General features: G+C 38.0%; 1 long non-coding RNA gene across 5 annotated transcripts in view; it reads left to right on the top strand.

Moving 5' to 3' along the window:
- Window positions 1–19,114, top strand: part of LOC122210692 — a 490,688-nt gene extending 471,574 nt beyond the window's left edge. For all 5 annotated transcript variants that reach the window (XR_006198171.1, XR_006198180.1, XR_006198177.1 and 2 more), the window contains 2 exons: window positions 17,554–17,601; window positions 18,921–19,114. This is a non-coding gene — a long non-coding RNA (uncharacterized LOC122210692). The remainder of the gene's footprint in view (window positions 1–17,553; window positions 17,602–18,920) is intronic.
- Window positions 19,115–19,554: the final 440 nt, after the last annotated feature.

The raw sequence follows: 19,554 nt of genomic DNA, 5'->3' as shown, positions 1-19,554 counted from the left end.
GGAGAAAATGCCTCACTGTCAAGGAAGCCTAACATACACCAAGCACAATCCTCCAACTCGGTTTTAGCTAGCTTATCTGGCCCTAGAAAATAGGGTCTGCTCGCCCTATAAGGAAATCCCTGTCCTCCTAGTCAATCATGCCATTTTTAAAGTTGCCTTTTCTAAAACTCTATAAAACTTGCCCTCGCCCAAAATCCCTTGGGAAAAGAGCGCCACAGATTGTTAGACCCTGCAATCCCCAGTCCATGGATTTTTTTTACCTCGGATAAAAGACATCACACTGTTTACTTAAATTGTTTCACTTTGCCAATATTCATTTCGACAATAACAAGCGAGGCTATCCTTTTACTTCCTCTATTCTGTACTAGTGCCTAGAATGCAAGAAGTCCTCAAAGACAGACAATATATCTTTTTCTTAGTTACTACCTTGTACAGCATTTAATCAGATGCGCATATACTTAATATTTAGATTTCTACCCACCTATCATTCCTTCATTATTTTCACTCTTCTGTTTTTTGGTTTTTTTATTAAGACCCAATCTTTAGATTCTTGTGTTTAATAGATTGTGATAAGAAAGAACTGAATGCCCACCTCCAACATTAGTACCTCTTTTCCTTCAACTATTGCCTTTTAAGAGGGCTTTCGGATATAGAATATTGTGCCTTCCATTACAAAGAAAATGGAATTTGATGGTCTTTAAAAGTGTTCTGGCATGAGCTAGGCCCAAACATTAGTGGTCCCCTGCTTTTAGCTTCTTATCCACATCTTCAAGTTGACCAGACTCACTTCTGAACACAAACAATGTGCATTTGTGGTCATAACATGCAGGGTTTGTTGAAAGGGTAGGCCCGATCAGGAAACGGAGTTTGACGGTTATGCACATTTGGAGGCAGAAACAGTACTTGCCTGTCTGTGGTTTGTTTTTGGTTTTAGTTTGTGTTTTTTATTTCCGTTTCAAAAGAGGCTGACCACTCTTAAAAGGCAGCAGAGATGAAACCGTGTCTATTCTGATGATTAGCACCGTATTCAAACTTCTAGAATACACATATGTAAATCAATGCAGTTCTCACTAATTACACAAAAATGGGAATAGGGGGAACAAATGGCTTTCTGAACGTCATGTTAGGCCAAATTATCTGATTTTAGCGGTATCTGTATAGCTAAAGAGCTCCCCTTTCTATTCCCTGTCCTCAGAAAGAAACCCAGAGCTTTTAAAGGCCAAGAAAAAAAAAATTACAGGGCATTCAGAGGGGGCAGCAGAGACTGTATGTTTCCAATTATCTTTCTCATTATGAAGGACTGTTCCTTTCATATTATTTTGCATCAGCTTTTAGTGTGCTGAGTTGAAAAGCAGTTTCACCTTGCTCTGGGAAAATAAGAATCTGAATCCCCAGTTGGAGAAAAGGAAATGTGTACCAGCCATCATTATTGAAGCGCACCTCGAGTTTCGGATCTGACTAAAAATGTGAATAGCAGGAAAACACAAAAGAGTCTATTCTTTGTACCCATCTGAAACCAGGAAGTGATGAATCCCACTGGAGCGGGCCTGTTTCTACTTGGTTCCAAACCCAGTTTTCAGATGAAAGCGCCTTGGAGAGGTAAAGCCTTGCTTTGTTGAGCAAATGGTCGGCTTACCTCCAATGCTCTAACCAGCAGGCCTTGTTCTTTCTATTCTGTCCTGAACCAGTTTCAAGAGCAAAAGGATGTTTGTTGTTTCAGGACTGGATGTTATGAAGGACCTTTGGAAACCAAATAGTCCTTCTTTGGACTATCCACAGAATAGTACATGCTCTTGCATACCAATGTTTCTAGATCTCAGCTGGCTTTCACAGATAATTTAAAGTTGCATATGTCCTAAAATAGTTGAGTATGTTTATCTCTTGCTATAACACATTTTAAAGAAGGAAAGTAACTAACTTAACATTTTTAAAAACCTAAAAATTATGAGAAAAAAATAAAATAAAATTGAAACTAGGACTCTAGATATAAAAAGAAATAATAAGTCTCCTTTTTTTCTCTATTTGGAAATGAAGAAAAAGAAAAAGATCAAGTTGGATGGGAAGGAAGGAGGGTGGAAATACGAGATAGACACAGAATCCAGATAATGGTGATGAGGGTTTGGGGTGATAGTGGGGTTCAGAGCTGACAGCCAAGAAAGAATTCTTGAAGACGTCTTTGGTGTAAAAAGGTGATTTTATTAAAGCACCAGGACAGGACCTGTGGGCAGGAAGAGCCACACTGGGGTTGTGAAGAGTGACTGGTTATATACCTTCAGGTTGGGAGGGGGTTAAGGACAGTATCAGTGTCTAAGGAGTTTTGAAAGCAAGGTTTCCAAGACCTTGAGGGGCTAGCTGTTGTTAGGAAAATGTCATCTACTAATGTTTAGTAAAACCTCAGTCATGAAACTTCAGATGTAAATCAGGGGGCCATATACTTGGAGTATAATTGCCAACATATACTTGGGGGGTAAAGATAAAGGAGATTTGCAAAGGAATTTTTATGTGTTTAAGGAGACTCACAGGATTCTGAGGGGTCAGGATAATGTTAATCCAAGGTTCCCTTTTGCCCCTAGCAAAGTGTCATCATCGAGGCAGCAGAGCTCCTAGAGGGAGGTCACTCTGCCTGTTTCAAGGACTTGTTAAGAGGCTGTAGGAAGTAGGGGATTTAATTTTTCATTTGCCTTTGTTTCCCACATCACCATGACAAGCACTTAAACAAACCCTCTTACTTCGTGATGGGGGTGATATTAGGGCTCCAGGAAACAGTCTATAGGTTTCTGGAGATTAGGCTGTGGATAAAATTGCCTTTTTCTTGTAGTTTACTAAGTTATCCATAAACTGAAGGAGACTCCTGTCCTGCATGACTGTGATCTCTATCAGTCAACCATTTGTTTTTCTTTCCTTTGTTCTTGTACAGCCAGGAGTGTCCAGAAAATATCACACATATCCCACCTGGTTATGTGTGTGTGTGTGTGTGTGTGTGTGTGTGTGTATGGTGTGGGGGGGAGGGGGTGTGGAGAGGTGTTTTGTTAGCTTGTACTTTACCCCTAGCTTGTCTTATCCTCCCTCATCAATGGGGTTGTACCTGATTGAGGAAGAAAAAAATTTTATCTGCCTTTCAAAGTTCTTCTAGCTGGCCTAAGAATCAAATTAACATGAAACAGAAAAATAAGAGAAAATCAAATGAAGTTTAATAACAGGTGTACCTCCTGTATACATGGACGAGACCCTGGAGAACTGAATAACTCCCCAAAATGGCCCAAGATATCACCTTAAATACAGTCTCCAGCTAAGGGCAAAATGTTGGGGATAGGGAGTCAGTTGCGGGAGGTTACCAGGAAAAGGACAATAAACAAGGGCAAGGTTGTTACCAGATTTAAGCCCATGCCTTCTCCATTGATAACAGTTTCTAGAGATTTAAGAGTTTCCCCATCTTTCTGGTAGTGAGGGAGACACTCTTACAAATGGAGATTTCCTATACATGTAAATCTCTCATTAAAAGAACGGTAACTTCTACTCAATTTTCAGAGCTTCTCTTGTGTCTGCAATTTCTTAAAAATAACCAGTCTAGGGCGCCTGGGTGGCTCAGTCGGTTAAGCGGCCGACTTCGGCTCAGGTCATGATCTCACGGTCAGTGAGTTCAAGCCCCGCATCAGGCTCTGTGCTGACAGCTCAGAGCCTGGAGCCTGTTTCAGATTCTGTGTCTCCCTCTCTCTGACCCTCCCCCGTTCATGCTCTGTCTCTCTCTGTCTCAAAAATAAAAATAAACGTTAAAAAAAAAATTAAAAAAAAAAATAACCAGTCTAAAGGTTGCCTATCTGGCTTAGTTGGAAGAGTATGTGACTCTTCATCTTAGGGTTGTGAGTTCAAGTCCCACATTGGGTGCAGAGATTACTTAAAAATAAATAAATCAATCAAACTTAAAAAAAATTACCAACTTAAAATACACCAAAAAGGCACATCTTGGGGTGGTAATATTTGCTCCCCTATAACCTATATGAAAGAAGTAAACATTGAAATGCAATAAAAAATATGAAACATTTCTACATTATTCCTCTTTACCTCCCTCCTGCATATCACAATGATATTATCATTTCTTGTGAATAAAAGTAATGTAATTAGGACAAGATGACTGGGAAATGAGGCCCAAGAGTTTTCCAAAGCCTATCATCATAAAACAGAATATACAAATTAACTAAATTTCTATGTAACATGACTTAAAAAGCAATTTTATGTACATATTTTTTCCTTCTAAACTCTAATATCTTCAGCTGTTTAATTCACTACTGCATTGACAAGGACTTTGACCAAAAATTAGTCAGTCTCCTGGGTCCTCCCTCCACCCCCACCTCTCACTTTGGGCTGCTGAGCTCAGTTTTAGCAAGGAATCCTGCTAAACAAGTTTATCAAGAATCCCCACCCTTGATGTCTATTCAAAATCCTTTTCCCTCTACCCTTGATGTCTAATCAAGTTCCTCTTTCTTCTCACCCTAGGCACCTAACAAAGTTCCACTTAGTAATTTTCCATCCACTCTCTCACTTTACCCATTGGCTGTACAGCCACATTTGTCCCAATTATATTCAAAGTTGAATCTCTCTCCTGTATTGCAATAGTCTGAACCCACTATTGCAATAGTCTTGAATAAAATCTTCCATGCCATTTTTAACAAGTGTACAGTGCAATATTTTTCTTTAAGAGTATCTGACCCAGGATAGTGATGTGGTTAACGTTGGGGTTCTGCCATAATCTGATTAGGTTCAGATCCAGTGCAGCATTTGCAATGGACATGATATTTACCTTGCAAAGTTCTAATTTTCTTACCCATAAAATAGGAATAATAAATCTACATCATATAGTTGTTGACAGGGCCAACCAAGAGGATCCTTGTCCCTGTGTTTGTTCCAGAGTTGGTTTTGTTTCTTTAGAAAAGAAATAGATCAAGGATCTTTAACCTTCTCCTTTAATATCCTGATACAACTTGACAAGCCAGACTATCTTTAGATGGTATTAGACATCATTAGGCTTTCCTAATATCCAGTGCTTTTCCCCGGGAAGAGAAGGATAAATTGATGAGGGAGCATAAGGCAAGCTGAGGGCAAAGCACAAACTAGCATACCTATCCCCCCAGATAGGATATGTGTGACACTCCTCATGCACTCCTAGCTGCCCAGGAACAAAGGAAAGGACAGAAACAAATGGTTAAACTGATAGAGTCTCCATCAGTTTACAAATATCTTAGTAATAATACAAAAATGGGCAATCTTATCAATAGCCTAATCTCCAGGATCTCACTACTCTTAAGGATAATGCTTTGCTAGAGGGAAAAGCAACCTTAGCTTGGCAATAGCTAAAGCTCCAGTAACCTGTGAGTCTTCTTTAGCATATGGAAATTCCTTTAAGAAATTTCCTCTTGATTTTACCTCCCCCAACTCCACAGTATATAACCAGTCACTCTTCACAACCCCAGTGCAGCTCTTTCTACCCATGGCCCCATCCCCATTCTTTAATAAAATCACATTTTTTGCACCAAAGATGTCTTCAAGAATTATTTCTTGGCCATCAGCTCCAAAACCCCACCACCACTCCAAACCCCATCATAAACTGATAGAGTTTATAGCCAGAGGACCAAACACATCAGCTGCTTTGTGCTATTACTCTAACATGTGATGTTGAATTGAAAGTCACCAATGGCTCAAACCACTCCAGCAGTAACAAGTCCTCAATCTTTCTTTCCAGAAACTTCTTTAAATTTAACATTATGATATCTTATATATTTCTTAATCATATCTTCACTGTATTCATACACTTAATAAATAATAAATTCAAATCACATCTCATTCTGTTTTCAGTGGAGTGGACTAAGGGAAGGGAGAGAAGCTGGATGACTTCCAGGATAAGTAGGATGTCTGGAAGAATGAAGGGGTGAGATACAACCTGAAAATATATAAATGGGGAAGGCAGATGAGGACCAGAGAGAAAAAAGTAATGTTGGGTATTATTTTAGGCTTAACCTACAAGCTCAATACTTGGCATGATTTTCCACTTCTTCCACCAAGAAGCCTTCTGGGCCAGACTCTTCAGAATTGGATAAAAACAGTTAAAACATCAATTCCAACTCAAGACAGAAGAAAGGGGGCAAGAAATTCTTAACTGACTGGTACTTGGTATTCTCTTCTCCCTCTGTGGGTCTGCCAATGGCTTAAAACTTCCTCTCTCCTCGGTACTTTCATGGTTCACTGGAACTCCCCTCACCTGTTGACCAAGATGCCCTTAATGACCCTCTCAGCTTGACTTTAACTTTAGACACTTTCTTTCTGACTATAGGCCCTTGACTTCCCTTTACTCAGAGGATTTACTCTAGAAAATTGACAAGTGTAAATTCTTTTTCTATGCCTTTGAGATGTAAATCTTTTCCCAGAAATGTAAACATCTAGAAAGATAGTTTCCATATCTCCAAGTCTGTGTGAGAAAGTGGAAGCCCAATTTATAAGCACTGATTGGCAAACACAAATGGCCTAATCACACTAACAGACCTCCCCCTTAATGTGTTCCAGTACTCCTCCCCTACCTTACATCAGAGCTTCTAAACTCTCCTGCCTTTTGTTTCAATGGAATTGACCCCCATTGCAATAGGTTGAATAGAGTCTTCCTTACCATTTTTAACAAGCATCCAGTGAAATTTTTCTTTCATATTGGGAATATCTCAGTTGGAGTTTCTTAGGCCAGAATGAATGAATCTCTATTATCAAATCTTATGGTTTTTATCAGCCCTTAGGAATCCCAGGAATACAGATTTGCTGATTTAAAGGTAATGTTAGGTGGGATATGGATTCTCCAGTGCCAGGTGTTAGTTCTGAAATAGGTCTGGAGTGGCTTGTCCTGATACCGTATTGTGGCAGCATTGGCACTCTCTCCCTCAAAAGGTCCAGCTGAGGACTTTCACATTTGGAATTTGGGGCCATCTACCTCTGCCTTACAACACCTTAACTTTTATAGAGCCTCTAGCTTTGTGAGGGCTGATAGAGCAGTACTGAGGCTGTTCCTTTAAATTGGTTACATAATCAGGCTAGTCCTAGTGAAGAGGCTGACAATGAAATGAACATTCATTTTTTTTTCCCAAACTAATATTCATGCTCTAGAAAATACTAACTGAGTGGTTCTGTACTCACCCCACTGGGCAGAATCTTCCCTTCACTATGAGCTCAGGTAGACCAACTTGGATTGCAGGGAGCCAGTTTAGGACTGTATGTATGCAATCAGAAAAAAATTCTCAAATAGTAGTCAAATGAATCCAAGCCGGAGTCCTTCACACAGAACTAAGGAGCAAGGACAGAATACCGGTGGAAATGCCTAGTCCAAAGGGCGGGAGAAAGTGAGGCCATAAGTTAAAGACCGTGTTTAAAGTCTAAAACCCAGTATGAAATAGTGAAAGCAGTAGTAGCTGAGCACAAAGGAGAAGAGAAAGAAAAATAACAAGGAATATTCACCTTTAGGACTACTACATGTTTACAGAGGGCTAAGTATGCATCTATGATAAATAAAACCACTATGTGTTAAGTTTCCAATGTTCACCTATAACTATTTCTGTAATTAATGAAAGAAACAGAAGAAAGAGGAAGCCAACTAGTAGTTGTTATTATATTGCACTGTGTCTGCAAATAAATTTGTGTTGCAGAATAGAGGTCAAGATGGAGCTTATACATTCTAATTATAGGCCAACTTTATACTTCATAATCTAAAAAAAAAACCCAAATAACTGCCTGTTGCGGCATCCAAATATCATACCAGATGAAAAGGAAAATCCTTTGTTTGGTAGGTTTTCCAAAGATGTTCTCTCAGCATATATACCTATGGATTTTTGTTTTGTTTTGTTTTGTTTTAAGTAGTTAAGGTAACCAAGTAACTACATCCACGGGGCAATCTAGTGTTAAAATCAACAACTTTAACACATGTCTAGAGTTGAAAACAATATTTGTCAGACCTAAATTGGTTCATTTTAACTACCATCTTTTTGAATTGGGACCATTTGAACAACTATGTTCAATTGAAAAGAGCCTTTGAAATAGCTTAAGTAGTGTTGTTTAAACTGTCACTTAACTGTTTCATAAAATGTTATTTTCTGTCCAAAAGAAAACCCCTGAAACTACCCTACAACCCAGCAATAGCACTACTAGGAATTTATCCAAAGGATACAGGAGCGCTGATTCATAGGGGCACATGTACCCCAATGTTTTTAGCAGTGCTTTCAACAGTAGCCAAATTATGGAGAGAACCTAAATGTCCATCAACTGATGAATGGGTAAAGGAGATGTGGTATATACATACAGTGGAAAACTACTTGGCAATGGGAAAGAATGAAATCCTGCCATTTGTAGCAACGTGGATGGAGCTGGAGGGCATTTTGCTAAGTGAAGTAAGTCAGTCAGAGAAAGACAGATATCATATGTTTTCACTCATATGTGGAACTTGAGAAACTTAACAGAAGACCCTGAGGGAAGGGAAGGGGAAAAAATAGTTTCGAACAGAGAGGGAGGCAAACCATAAGAGATTCTTAAATACAGAGAACAAACTGAGGGTTGATGGGGGGAGAGGGGGAGAGTGGCAGAGGGGAAAATGGATGATGGGCATTGAGGAGGGCACTTGTTGGGATGAGCACTGGGTGTTGTATGTAAGTGATGAATCGTGGGAATCTATCCCTGAAACCAAGAGCACACGATATACACTGTATGTTAGCCAACTTGACTATAAATTATATTTAAAAAAAAATAATACAGTTTTTAAAATATAGCCAGCTACAAGTTTTATCACAAAAAAAGGAAGAAAGAAAGAAAACCCCTGCCCCTGATTTTGAAACACTTGTTTATACCCCATAATTCATTCATTTTTACCTGGATAATTTTAAAGATTTTATTTTTTTCTAAATGTTTATTTATTTTGAGAGAGAGGGCACACATGTGTGAGGGAGAGAGGGAGAGAGAGAGAGGGAGAGAGAGAATCCCAAACAGACTCTGGCTGTCAGCATGGAGCTCTATTCCGGGCTTGATCTCACGAACCTTGATATCATGACCTGAGCCCAAATCAAGAGTCCGATGCTTAACCAACTGAGCCATCCAGGCGCCCCTACCTAGATGATTTTAGAAGATAAAAGCTCTTTTTCCGAAACTTACCAAATTCCTCAAGTTTCTTTCTAACATATATATACATTCTTTGTTCTCAATTTGATAGTCAACCAAATACATATTTCAAAAATTCACTTAAAAAGTTATTTGCAGATAAAAGTGCTTGAAACTGCAATGTTGTATCTTCTATATTATATCATTTAGAATTAAGAGAATTTTTCAAAATTTAACCCTGTGAATGTTAGCACAATTTAGTAAGTTTTAAAAAGCAATAGGTTAAAGAGATTTTTCATGTCATGCAGATACATTCTAATTTTTATCTAATTTTTATCTACCGTATTTGTTGGTTTTTTTATTTGTTGCTCTATTTATTTGTTGTTCCTATTTTTGTTTTCCATTTCTTTTTCTGCCTTTTGTGGATTTAACTGAGCGTTTTATATCATTTGGGTTTTTTTTCACCTTTCTTACATATCAGTCATACTTTCTTTCTTTTTTTTCTTACTTTTTAGTGGTTGCCCTAGAGTTCACAGTATACATTTATAGTTAATCAGAGTCCATTTTCAAGTACCACTATACCACTTCACAGATAGTGTGAATACTTTATAATATTAAAATAATCCTAATTTCTCCCTCTCATTAGTTGTATCATTGCTGTCATTCATTCCTCTTATATATAAGCATACATAAAGCATACATATATATAACATACACATAGCATACATAATTGAATACATCATTGCTATTATTATTTTGAACAAACTCTTATTTGTTAGCAATAAGAATAATAAAAGCTTTATGGGGCACCTGGGTGGCTCAGTCGGTTAAGCGTCTGACTTTGGCTCAGGTCATGATCTCATGGTTTGTGAGATCAGGCCCCATGTCGGGCTCTGTGCTGACAGCTCAGAGCCTGGAGCCTGCTTCAGATTCTGTGTCTCTCCATCTCTCAGCCCCTCCCCTGCTCATGCTCTGTGTCTGTCTCTCAATAATAAATAAAAATGTTAAAAATTTTTTAAAAAAAGAAGAAGAAAAGCTTTTTTTCCCTTACTCCTTCTTTAATGCTCTTCCTTTCTTCAGAACCAAGTTTTTGACCTATATAATGTTACCTTTCTCTAAATATCTTCTTTTAAGATTTCTTGCAAGGCAAGTTTGCTGGCAACAAATTCCCTCCATTTTTGTTTGTCTAAGAAAGTCTTTATTTTTCCTTCACTTTCAAAGGATAATTACACAGGGTACAGAATTCTAGGTTGGTGGGGTTTTTTTCTCTCAATATTTTAATATTTCAATACATTCTCTTCTTATTTGCATGGTTTCAGAGGAAAGTTTGATATAATTCTCATCTTGGTTCCTCTGTAAGTAAGGTATTTTTTTCTCCCTGTAACTTCTTTAAAGATTTTTTTCCTTACCTTTGATTTTCTGTAGTTTGAATATAATATTCCTAACTTGATTATTGCTATTATTATTTTATTATTATTATTATTATTATTATTATTATTACTATTATTACATTTATTGTTTGATGTTCTCTGAGATTACTGGATCTGTGGTTTGATGTCTGATACTAATATGAGTAAATCCATCATTGTTTCAAATATTTCGTCTGTTTCTTTCCCTCCTTCTCCTTGTGTTCTCATCACATGAACATTATAACTTTGTAGTTGTCCCACAGCCCTTTATGTCTTTACAGTTTTTGATTTCTTTTACTTTCAGTTTTTAAGATTCCTACAACGATATCCTTGAGCTCAGAGATTCTCTTCTCAGCCACATCCGGTCTATTCATAAGCCCATAAAAGTCATTCTTCATTTCTCTGACAGTGTGTTTTGTTTTGTTTTGTTTTTTTAAATCTCTAGCAGTTCTTTTTGGTTCTTTCTCAAGATTTCCATCTCTTTACTTATAGTGCCATCTGTTCTTGCATGCTGTCTACTCTATCCATTAAAGCCCTTGGCATATTAATCATAGTTGTTTTAAATTCCCATACTCCCTTTACATTCCCATCCCATCTAGAGAGTTGTTTCCATCCCAACATCTCTGTCATGACTGGTTCTGATGCTTGCTCTGTCTCTCCAAATTGTATTTCTTGCCATTTGATATGCCTTGTCATTTTTTTCTTGATAACTGGACATGATACACTAAATAAAAGGAACTACTATAAATAGTCCTTTTGTATTATGGTGGTAAACTATGGGGGGAGGGGAGGTATATTATAGTCCTATGATTAGATCTCAATCTTTTAGCGAGCCTATACTTCTGGACTATAAACTTCAAAAGTATTTTTCAGCATTTTTTTTCTTCCCCTTTAGGTAGGAGAGGATGACTAGAGTAGGCTGGAATGGGTATTTCCCTTCCGCCAGATTGGTTAGTCTCTGATAACACCCCAGGAAGATGCCTCTGGTTAACTAGTTTTCCTGAGGACAGGCCTTGTTAAGCAAAATGAGTCTCAGTTAAGAAGACTGAGCTGTGACCCCTTGTATTCACGTGACTGTCTCTCCAATTTGGGGATTCGCCCTGTGTCCTCACTTCTCTTAAGAATTCAAGAGTTGATTTTTCAGCCTGTTCGGTTTTTTTACTTGTTAAGACAGAGTGGCAATTTCCGATCTCTTTACACACAAAAACCTCAATTGTCATTTAATTTGTTAAAGGTATTTTTTTGCATGCAAATAATTTTATTTTATGTAGTCAGATGTATCAATTTATTTATGGCCTCTCGGTTTTGAAAATAGTTTGAAAGCCTTTTCTAATACTGAGGTTAGGGAATAATCTACCTATGTTCTCTTCTATTATTTGTATGGTTATCTATCTGTCTATCTATCTTTATCCCTGTTCCATTTATTCTTGTGTATAGTATGGTTAGATTATATAGGAATTTATTCTTATGTAAGCATAAGGTCTAAAATCTAATTTTGTTTTTCTCCATATTGTTACCCAGTTGTCTCAGTACCATTTACTACAAAGTCCATCTTTCCTACAGTAATTTGAGATGCCACTTTTATCTTATACTAATTCCCATATGTAGTGTGTCTGTTTTGGGATTTATTTTTCCAGTTCTATTCCTTTAGTCTTTTTGTCTATTCAAGAGCCAGCACTGGGCTGATTTAATTATGGTGACTTTGTGGTGTGTTTTAATGTCTGGTAGAGCTAGTCCATCTCATGGTTTTACCTTTACAGTGTTTTTATGGCTACTCCTGAATTTTTTTAATATAAACTTTCAAATCAATTTGTCTAACTCCATTAAATATTTGCTGGTATTTTTATTAAATTGAATTAAAATTATAACAAGGAAAAACTGACAACTTTATCATGGTGAGTCATCCTTCCAAGAACAGGGGATTTTTTTTTCTTCATTTGCTCAAGTCTTCTTCTGTGCCTTTTTTAGAGTTCACTCATATATACAAAACCGTGTAAGTGCATATTCATTTAACAAGTCAAAGACAACAACTAACTTGTCCATATGTCCAATCCAGATTCCTCTTGGGTATATCCACCCCCCCCCACCCCCCGCCTCCAGGGCCCAATAGAAATCCATGAATGGCTTCAAGACCATAATGAAGCCCTTAAAATTGTATATAAAACTTGTGTGTGTGTGTTTTAAATGAAATTTTTTTATCCTGTTTTCTCTGACAGATCATTATCATTTTCCTCTGCATTCTTACTCAAGTATAAACTTTCTAGAGAGTGAGATTTCCACAATAGCAATATTATGTGTTTACAAAGAAAGAAACAAATACACAACATGACATTTTTGTTGTTAGTGCTCTCATGTCCAATGACCCAGGCAACAAATAGTTTCTCTTCATTCAAAATGGAGCCAAGCAATCTGAGAGAAAAGGCTATAAAAATGATCCTTATACTAAACAAACCAAAAAACAAAAAACAAAACAAAAAAACCCCTGCAGACTTATTTGGGACAAAGTACTAAAATCAAGTAGAGAACCATAAGAGTCACTTGCAACCTTAAATTCAACAAAGGGTTCAATAAGGAAGAGATCATAGAAAGAAGACTGTCTGCAGAGATGCCTTAAACTTAGCCCTTCCATCTGGAAAGAGAAGAGATTCCAGATAACATGATGTGAGCTATAAAAACATGGCTATGTTATTTCTTACTCCCACCATTTCCCACATTCAGGATTTTCATTTCCCAACAGTGATAACAGAGCTGAAGGTATGGAATGGAGGGTGAAGGAAAATGTTTCTTCTTCTTTCTTTAATGGAGCAATCGTCTTCATTAGATTAAATTTTCCGAATGTGGTGACACATTGAGTTGGTAGGATCCCCACCAGCTGACACCCTATTATTCTTCCCAGATTTATAGTCTGTATCTTCTCTCTCTTTCTTCTTTTATTTTTTTTTTCTTTTGTATCTTTTTCCCTTCTAGGCTTATGCCCACATCTTTCTCAAGTATGAGGAATGTTGTTTATCTCCAGTAAAGGTTTTTAGCTTTACTATCTTCCAGGTTTTTTTAGATCAGTGGTTCTTAATCAGTGGTTCTTAGAATTGCCTGGAGCACTTTTTAACAACTAATGATAATCTAGGCCTACCTCCAGGGATGCTGGTTCGTTGATCGGTGTGAGGCCCAGCCATTGCAATAATTCAGAATCCTCCCCAGGGAACCAAATATGAAGCCAGAGTTAATAATAGTGACCAAGAGTTAAGATCCATCCACAAACTACTTCTGTGGAAAAACCAGTAGGTTACCTTCTCATAAGGCATGAAGACTCTCTCTCAGCCTGTATCTTTCCTCAGTTAAACTTGTAATTACTTTTTCCCCCTTACTCTGTGCTTCTATTTGGCAGTCATAGAATTTTAGAACCGTAGTATCCATAGATATTATCTAGCTCAACTTTGTGACTCTGAAAGACAAGTCGGCTAACAGAGAGGAAAAAAACCTTTCCTATGATCATACATCTTAGAAGTGAAGTGCCAGGACTACTTTGTGTAATTGCCTTTGAAATATATGGTTTTACCACTTGAGCTTTTCAGATAACCCTCGGCATATGTTCAGTTGTTAGCTGTCCTCTCCCCACGTCTCTATCTTCTCTTCTGCTTTCCAGCTCGTATGCTTCCCACCCTGTAGTAATAAGATGATGACCTTCTGTTTACTGGAACAGCTTTTAGGTGTGTACTTCTTCTCACCTTATATCTCAGATCTCCCTCATCAAAAATGTCATTCCTTCTAGCAATTGCACCCCCAAACCCTACCTACATCTGTCAAATAAGACACAAAGTCATTAGGTAAAGTCTTGGTAGCCCAGAGAACCGTCTTACAAGTGATAAAGTATGAAGCATCATACTGTTTCGAATTAATTCTCTATATAAGAAACTTGTGAAATTTTTCTCAACATAGAAACCTAAAAGCAAAAATACACTGTGAGCGCCATCTCCTGGAGAGAACATTCTGCCTTGTGAATGTGCCCTCCCTCGCTGCCACCTTAGAGTGTTTTCGCTTTTATTCTTTATTTTACCTATTCCTGTTCCATAATAGAGATGTAAGGTAGCTTACAAAGTATACAAATAAGAGAAAAGTAAAAACGTAATTTAAATTATGCATTGGAAAAGAAAGTAGAGGACCAGGAGGAGAAGCAAAACACTGATAATCAGGGTTTCCACACAGCAGCAAAGGAGCTATAAATTTAGTGAAGGGTTTGGTTTAGAAGGGATAGATGATGACTTTATTTTATTAAGTTTGAGTTGCCTGTAGGACATCCATGATGAACTTTCAAGTGTGTACTGTGTGATTAAAGCTCATCAGGGAGATCTGAGAGAGAAATACAGATTTGAAGGTGATAGGCATGTGCTCACTGAAGTGCTGGGCTACCTGGCATTGCCCAGAGTGTGGAGAGGGGAATATAATAGGATCCAGCACAGAGCCCGGAGGAATATCGACAGGTAAGGGATGAAGCCAACATACCTGGTCTTAATCCCACATTCCTCTACAGACTAGGAATAACATTTAAGTTACATTTAAAACACATATTTTAAAATAGGTTTTGCTATAACTTCATCATGTTAAATAGACATGGAATTCTTTGTTATTGTTGTTTGTTCTTAAGTCTTTCTCTAATCAACAATTCCTAAACATTTTGGAACTGCTATTCCTGGTACCTAAAACTCTCGTCTCTGACCCGGGAGGAGTCTAGACTAGAAGACACAAAATAATGTCGTTGCATTAGAGATGGATGTCAGCTGGGCCCACCGGCTTTCTGTCCTTCTCCACCAGCCCTCCAGGCTGTATAATGCTAGGTCAGGAAAGGAGCAGAGGCCCCAGAGGCTCTGCCGTGTCCACACTTGCCAACCCTCTTAGCTGTGGTACGATTTCCTGCTCCCAAGGAGGAACATGTGAAGAATTGCCGTGATTTTTCTGGCTACATCTTATTTTCTTAGAATTATTTAGAATGCTTTTCTTTTTCCTCTTTTTAAATATCTCATGTGGTTATTATAAATGTTGCTTGTTTCAGCAAAACTCTCATTTCAGTTTTTTTCCGCTGTGAACCAGATGAACTTTTTCACTGAAACAGTCACATTGTCTCATTGAATTTCAGGTCACTTGCAATTTCTTTTTTCTTAATGCCACAGAGAGAAAAGGACTGAATTCCTAAAAACTGCCCTACTCTCGTTCACACTCCCCTGGTAGAGCTCCATTTCAGTTGAAATCCCCACATGTTATTTCATTTCAGGAGTGTTGTCAAAGGAAATGTCTTCTATAGGGCCCAGAAACTTGGCCAAGTGGTTCTGTAATACTTTATGACTGATTCCTTTAGCATTTCCTCTCTCAGGCTCTGCAATAATTTCTATCCAGGTTTAATTGGTGGGATATAAATTTCCTTCATCTATGGGAATTTTCTATGCCTTTGAATATTTTAATCTATTAGAAAAATATGGCCCCTCTTTCCCTGTGCCAGTAGCATAACCAGATGCTGATGTTTCTTCCAATCTAGGAAACTGTAGCTTTTTCCTCTAGCACTTTCTATATGGAAAGTATGGTAGGTTACTTCATTCAGGTAGGTTACTATGTCTATTTCAGATCTCTTTTGATTCAGTTCCATACTTAAATGATGCATTTCATCTCTAAGGTAATATTTAATATATATACTCTGAATTTTCTTGTTCAATTCAGGGATAATTTTTAATGTAGAATTGTATCATATGATCAGCCCAGGGGATTGTGTATGAATTCTTAATATAAGTAATATTTATTAATAAAACCAAACAAACAGGAGGAACAAGCGATTTCATAACCATAAGATAAGAAAAAGAGTTTGTTTTGAACTTTTGGTATACGATTGTATAACCACTTATTAGTCTATCAGCACTTTTAGTGAAAACAAGAGTTACAAGGTTAAAAGAAAGTATACTATAAAACACAGTAAGAATAACTTATCAAGCTTTTTTTTTTTTTAAGAATTTTGAGGTCAGAATTTATCATTGTTAATAGTGATCTGAAATGCATTTTCTAATTACCAAACGTAGAGGTATTTTATTTCCTTTATTTTTATTTTTATCTTGGGGGCAGGGTGTAGAGGAAGAGGGGCAGAGAGAGAGGGAGAAGGAGAGACTCCCAGGGAGGCTCCGTGCCCAGCCCGGAACCCGACATGGGGCTCAATCTCACAACTGTGAGATCGTAAGCTGAGCCAAAATCAAGAGTTGGACACTTAACTGACTGAGCCACCCAGGTGCCCCAAACATAGAGATATTTTAAAGTTGTGCAGAATGCTTCTGAAAATATATTTTCTGAATAATATTTAATACTCTCAGATCATGTCTCATTACTGCAGTGGTAGCTACAAGTCAACTGACACAGAGCCACTAGTCAACTTGGAAATACAAAATTTACTTGAAAGTTAAGACCATCAATCTTCAGAAGACAACAGTGGATATTTCCCCAGCTCTACCTAGAAATTTTGGAAATGCTCTTATTATATAGAGAATGTGGTATAAGGATTAGCTAATCTTAGAATCATAGAATGTTACCAGTAGAAAGAGGGGCCTAAGTCGCCTGACCGAATTATTTTATAACTGAGGAAACAGAGGCTCATCCAAAATAATAGCTTGTCCAGAATCAGAGCTGGTTAACGCAAAGCCCAGATCAAGCCATAATTCCTGCCTGTCAGAGAAGTTTCCTTTCTGCTTTACTATTACACCACCATATGCCAATTTCCAGCAGCTGGGTTCCTCTGATGCAGGGACTAGGCCCTTAGTATAACTGCACCTGAGCAAAGCCTGTCTTGTTTGTCTCTCCTCGTTTTAGGTGCCCCTCCCAGGCCCTCAAAAAGCCTTTCCCTGATGTGACCCTGCTCATTCCTTCCCCACTGAAGCTTACCAATCCTTTATCTGATCCCACTAAGGAATCCAAAGTGGCAACTCACTAGTCTGTTCCATTAACCAGGTAAATGTGCTCAGAAAGAGACTTAAATAAATTTTCCCACATGTTTGTGTTTCAGTGTGGCCTTCGTAGAGTAATCCCCAGCCTCTTATCAATGAACTCCATGGTAAGCAACTGGCATGTGGGTTTAGTTGCGAAAACAAAAAAAAATGTTTAGAGATTACTTTTCCACTCAGTCTGAAAATAACTGAATTAAATTCAATAATCATAATATATGGTCTTATAATTTAGATCACATTACCTACTTTGTTAAGTAGAAAAATATTTCTCAGAAAGTATCATTGATTTTCGCCAAAAAAACATTAGTTACTATCTGGGCATATTTGAGAAGATTCATTCAGCTTTCTAATCTTTCGCCTAGAAATTAAATCACTAGCCATACAATCTATTTAGAGGGCTGGTGATATAAATTATTATAGATACAAATTACTTATCACTACCAATCTACTGAGGATTTCAGTACCAGGAATGCCAAACCAGATATATGTGGAAGGCAGCTGAGTGGCAGATATTTATTGTGTAGGAGGACAGCCAGTGTCTTCCTGAACCCCTGAGAATAAACACACTCCACATACACAGAGATTCTGCCTTGCTGAGTGTTTCACATTGTGTAAACATGAGTAGAAACAAAACTGGGCCTTCAGTATAAAGGTGTGAACCTCTACTCATGGGCAGCCCATAGAGGGCTTCAGCTCGAACACTTCATGAAACCATCTAACAAGAGAAACCTTCTCCTTCATCTTGCTCATTTTCTCAGCAATGTTTTACTTGGCATAAGTTAGGATAAAATACATACATACACACACACACAAAAGATAGAGCAGTAAAGTCATCCAATAATGGGAAAACAAAGGAAGGATAGAATGTCAACAGATATTGTTAAGTTTTCTTTGGCACACGTACAAAAAGTCATTGTCCCAGCCAGGCGACCATATGCCTAGAACGTGGCAGTGCCATTCTCCGGGCACGAATCCAGGGCTCTAGTCTACCACTCTCTAATTTGGATTAATAATTTATTGTATTATTTCAAAGTTTGCTTAGTACACCTAGTTAGCTGAATCATAAAGAACAACTCATCCCAAGGTATACATACAGTTTTCGATGTTAACCGTGCAAAATAAGTGCCCACTTTCATCTGCCACGGTAATACCCATTCACCTAATGAGAATGTACAAAGAAGCATCTACCAAAGGTGACTCGGTAAGAAAGAGGTGCTGCTCGGGAGAAAGGGAGGGAAGAGAGGAAATGAGGGAGATAAGAAATCAACATGTGTTAGATTCCCGCCACGTGCCAGGTACGCTGGGAACATATAATCCTCAGAACAATTCTGTGAAGCAGGTAATAGTACTCCTGTTGGAGAGATGAGCAGATTAAGATTTAGGAAAGATAAGTAAATTGCCCATATTCATTCATCTTTCTGGATAGACTCCAAGTTCTTCACGGAAATTATGAGCCGAGTGGGCCAAGAAACGTACCTAAATGGAGAAAAACTACAAAAGAGCTCCAAGACAACATGTGAGCAGACGTTTGATCGGTGGCACAAACTGAATTCGCAAGTGCTGAGGACATTTCAGAGAATATTCTCAAATAGTGCTGGTAAGAGCGAGTCAGAATGCTTCACAGAGATAAGGCTTGACGTGGCTCCAGTGCCTCTCAACTTTTTAAATAAGGAGTGGCTCTAAATTTAAATGCTGACCTAATTCCTGAAGCTGAGAAACACCAGATGAGTGTGAAAATTAAAAGTACTTGAGTTGGAACAGGAGGAGATCCAGGCTGGCCCGAGTAAAAGGTTAAAAATAACATCTTTGTGAGGAGAGAGGAAGGAAGCTGACCAGACAGCTCCTTCTTCCAGCAGAAAGCCATCTAGCCGGCTGATAGATCACATCTGCAACAAGAGGCATCTTTCAGTTCTTTACTGTGTCCGTAATTACAATTCATTCATGCAGATGTATGAGCATTGGCCGCTTCAGAAACTCACTGGTACTAAGAGAGGGATTTTACTCCTGTCAAACCTTCCTTGGTTCTTTGGTATCTATTCTTCTTTGTAAAAATAAATTAT

Source organism: Panthera leo, chromosome A2 (assembly GCF_018350215.1).
Source record: "Panthera leo isolate Ple1 chromosome A2, P.leo_Ple1_pat1.1, whole genome shotgun sequence".
Classification (NCBI taxonomy): domain Eukaryota; kingdom Metazoa; phylum Chordata; class Mammalia; order Carnivora; family Felidae; genus Panthera; species Panthera leo.
Note: the sequence above shows the minus strand (reverse complement) of the source record. Positions and strands in the feature narration are given on the sequence as shown.